Consider the following 4,852-nt stretch of genomic DNA (forward strand, 5'->3'; position numbering starts at 1 on the left):
TGAAGCAATTGAAGTTAGCTAATTGGACCGCTGCCCCAATCTTGTACAATTTAAAGCGCGAAATTCAAACAGGAAATTTAATCTACAAAAATTATGAAGTATATTTGTTCAAAGTTAATAAATTTGCTTGAAAATATATTTTTCCGGTTAAAATTGTTTATTATTTTAGCTCATTAATAATATTTGATTTCAATTTCGTACTTAAAACGAGCTGAAAATATAAATTATATACCATAAGCTTTTATAATACAATAATAATTTATGCAGTTATTGAAGACTCAAATACAATTTTAATTGCCAGAACATAATTATTACTAATTAAATTAATAACATTAACTTGATTACTATCAATTACATTTTAAATCTAAATAAATAAATGGACATATATTGCATTGCATAGCACATCATTCTATAAAGACCATTTACATGAAGTACTTGACTTGATTTGATAAAAAGACAATACAAAGAATATCATATGTAACTAAAGCTAGTCTTTAAACATTTACACTGTCGTTTCACTTCTTCTCAAAGATACAAAGGCAACTTGCTTTTTACATCATTATAATATTCATTCTCAGATGTTTCATCTTCCTTATTACTTATTCAAGTTGTCGACAGATTGTTTCAAATCTATATCATCAATAGGTGTGAAATGGTAACTATGGAACTGTAAAAGGTCCAGTTAAAGGTACTCCTAAAGTCTGCGTTGGAAGTGGTTCACTGCAAGGATTGAACTTAAGATACTCAGGATAATTGATAAACAAGAATGATGTTCAGGGTAAAAAACTTGAAACCTCCTATAATGAAAAAAATGACTTGTAATAATAAAATAATAATTTGTATTAGTACTAAGAATATTATTGCTGGCACAGACAACTTTAATTTGCCTTAAAGTTTATTTATCAAAATATAATTGAAATGTATTTAAAACTTATTTTATATCATTATATTGCTCATGCTCAGATATTTCATCTTCCTTAATTGTGCTTCGTAGGTTAGTTCCAGTTAAAGGTACTCCTATAGGCTGCATTTGAGGCGATCCATCGTAAGTTCTGGATAGACACATCGTTCTGGATTCTTGGAATTTCCTATAGCGAAAATATTTAGGTTGTAATAATGAATAATGATATGTTATATAACTAGTAATAGTAATATATATTACTAGCTAAATTAATTAAATAATAAACTATATCATATAATAAAGTATCATCATATGAAAGTAATAGTCAAACCATTCTTATTTTTGGTGGTAAAGTTCTTATAAATTACTTTATTATTATGAAAAATTATATTAATTCTGATCATTCAGTATCAAATTACTTAAATGCTTGTAATTATACTATTTTAAATATTAAATATTTAAAGAATATATTTATTTTTATAATGTTAAAATATTAAATATTTTACATTTGCTTTTTGTGTATGAAGTTATATCTACTTTCCTTTCTTAGTTTTACGATTTATCTATTGTATTTGTAGGTATCATAAGGAAAAATATATGGTTACTATCTGATCTTTTATCTGCATGTGATGAAAAATATTCACATTTCCACAAGATTGTATAAATATATTTAGAAGCTTGAAGTTTTCTTCTCTCATAATATAATTCTTCATTCTTATTTTGCAGTACATGCACAAAATCATAGTTACCTACATTTATATTTCTAAAGGTTTCAGCATTTGTAAATCAGCATAAATGCATACTATTAATATATGTATCAGAACTTGCCTTATTATCTCTGAAGTACAGGGACAATCCTGTTACCATCACAAACAATTATTTTTCTCCAAAGTATGTATACTTGCAACAGTGAAAAAATCCATAACACTATAAAATAGAAATTCAGTGAAAATATTGTTAATAATTAAATACTTGTTTGTAAAACATACATATTATATGCACTATATAAAGTTCTTATTTTTAATCTCAATTCATTCTAAAAGCATAAATAGAAACTAGTATGTATATTATTCAAAGCACATTAATAATTATCAATTCATCGACAATTAATTAAAACTCAGTATTGCTTTTCTTCAAAGTACTTTTGAAAGGACAAAGAATTCATTTTTCATTATAAAAAGAATTGTAAGTATAAGTCTGATTCAATAAAGAATTTATCTATAGAATGACTTACAGTGAATTCACTCATTTCATTTGATTCAACTACATTCACATGAAATTCTAATAGATTTACGTGGTATTTTCTTATAATTAGATTATTGTGAGCAAAATGTACTTTTGTACAGAATTGTGTTTCTTACATAAAGAAATATGCATATCTCAATATTTTTTAATTCATTTCATTTAAAAATATTGATGTTTTATGTAACTACAACTAAAGTTTAATATACTGACATTACTACTTTGATTTATCACTTTATTCTATTCTATTATCACATGACTTGACAAATTCATCGGAATTGTAGTTCGATATTTAAGTTTTCATATGAATAAAATTAAACTTCCTAAAACTATTATATATAATAGTATATAAATTGTTACAAAACTTACTCGATCTTCTATTCATCATCTCTGTTTTTCTGTTTAATGTATATTTCTGGGAAGACAGTTAAATACAACAAAATGGTATCTAGTGTATGCCTCTACATAAATTCATCAATAATATATTTCATTTAATATTTTCTTCCTTGTTTCCTTACAAGTTATAAGCGCCTGTGAAAAGAATATAGATTCATTACAAGAAACACTAGATAGTGATAATTTTTACTAGATAACTACATGTAACAATGTAACAATTTAATTAAAAGTTTAATTTTAATAATTAACATAGAAATAAGTTTTAATAATAATCATAAAAACAGGAATTGATATAAAAAATATAATATATAATAGCCACATGACATTCCATTTGAAATATAATAATCGTAATGATAATCAATTTGTACTTACATTGAGGTTATTTGAATTCATTATAGTCACACCACACATTGTGCGCGAATAATATTACACTTTCATATATATATTCTGACGTTTCTGTTCGCCTGATACTTCGAAGCGATTACAGGAGCATTTTCGTAGAAGTAACGAGAATTGTCCGCCATTTATATATTTGGAGCTGTCAAAACGAGGCAACCAATCAGAAAGCAGGACTACATTTAACAAGAAACCAGGGCCGCACTTTGAACATCTTTATATGTCGAATAAAACAAATATGTAAATTATTTTAAAAAGTCGGAAAAACACATTATTATAATATTTGCACTAATTATAATATTACTTATATATGTAATTTTACTTTAAGAATATACTATGTGTATAGTTTATAAACTTTAATAACAAAATAAATTTTGTTTCACATTATTTAACTAATTACAAAGAAACGTCTTGGCCGATCTTTACTAAAAACTAAAAACTATGATTTCCCAAAAATATCTTTCGAGTGGTTTATTAATTTATAAATTCGATTTAAGGATTTTAGAAAAAAACTGGGCAAAAGTTTTTGTACATTTACACTAATTTTAGTGAAACGGCTTGACCGATCATTGCAAAAAACTAATCGGGTAGAGTACTCATGAAGCCACATCCAATGCTTTTTAAATTTTCAAAATCGGTACAGCCGTTCTTCTGAAAACGTTAACGAAAGGTCGAAAATTGTAGTACGTACACACAAATAACTACATTTTGCAATTATCAGCTACATTATGCACATTTACTACTTTTTTCAATGTTTATATAATAATATTAATGTTAAAAAACCATTCCCAACACCAAAACCTATCAAAATATCCCAAAACAATAAATTGCATTTTTAATTTTAAAAATAATTACCCCTAACATTTCAGCAGCCGGCCCTGTGAAATACGAGCGAAATTTGATTGAAAAATGTGTCTGCTACCCTAATAGATCGGCCGAAAAATTCGTATGAAAATGTATGAAACGTATGAAGAGTACGCGAGCTCTATAGACCGCGCGAATAGTACTATACTATAATATATATATTCTGAGCGTGTCTGTTCGCCTGATACTTCGAAACGATTACAGACCCAGTTTACTATGAAATTTTCGATCTTTCGATGTCGGCTCTTTCTATCATTGCGAAAGTATCTTTTTCGATGTCGGCTCTTCCTCATTGAACGTATCTTATATTAGTATCATATAAAATAAAATGGATGGATCTTTATGTATGATTGTAATTAAGTAAATAAAATTAATTATAGAGCTATTAATTATTGTTTGTCAAATTATTTATGGTTTTTAATTATTGTTTGCCAAAAGCAACCTGAAAAATTCTATAAATTATATGTTTAAAAAAAATTAAATTAAATTACTTAAATATTTATTTATATAATTACAATTATTAATATTATATAATTTATATAATTACAATTAATAAGTTTTAAATATATATTATTTAATGATAATAATATAATAATTCATTATATGATACATAATAATTATATACATTCATATATCTAATTCCATTATTACTGCAAGGAGTTTTTAAGTCTGATAATGTACAATTCAATATATACATTTATATATCCATTTCCCATATAAACTAAGGCGGCTAGGCCATATATAGTCATGTATAAATCAATATATACATTTATATATTCAATTTCCATACAAACTAAGTCAGCTTATTCATATATAATGATGGAAAAATCAATATATACGTTTCTATATCCATTTCCCATGCAAATTAAGGCGTATATATCATATATAATGATGGAAAAATCGATATATAAATTTATATATCCAATTCCCATACAAACCAAGCCTAGCTATCCCATATATAATGATGGAAAAAACAGTATATAAATCAGTGGATCTGTGGCTTATGAATCTTATTGGATTCCTATTCACGCAAGAACTGTCAAACGTTTCACG

The 4,852-nt window shown here is 25.7% G+C and overlaps 1 long non-coding RNA gene across 1 annotated transcript; it reads right to left on the reverse strand.

Annotated features, from left to right (window-relative positions):
• Positions 1 to 1,725: 1,725 nt before the first annotated feature.
• Positions 1,726 to 3,036, reverse strand: LOC113383303. Its single transcript, XR_003367733.1, has 3 exons — positions 2,912 to 3,036; positions 2,513 to 2,674; positions 1,726 to 1,828 (listed from the first exon to the last, which is right to left on the reverse strand). It is a non-coding gene; the product is annotated as an uncharacterized LOC113383303 (long non-coding RNA).
• Between the last annotated feature and the right edge of the window lie 1,816 nt (positions 3,037 to 4,852).

The sequence above is a fragment of the Ctenocephalides felis genome, unplaced genomic scaffold (genome assembly GCF_003426905.1).
Source record: "Ctenocephalides felis isolate EL2017-DRISC unplaced genomic scaffold, ASM342690v1 CF-g0.4_SCAFFOLD_03570, whole genome shotgun sequence".
NCBI classification, from domain to species: domain Eukaryota; kingdom Metazoa; phylum Arthropoda; class Insecta; order Siphonaptera; family Pulicidae; genus Ctenocephalides; species Ctenocephalides felis.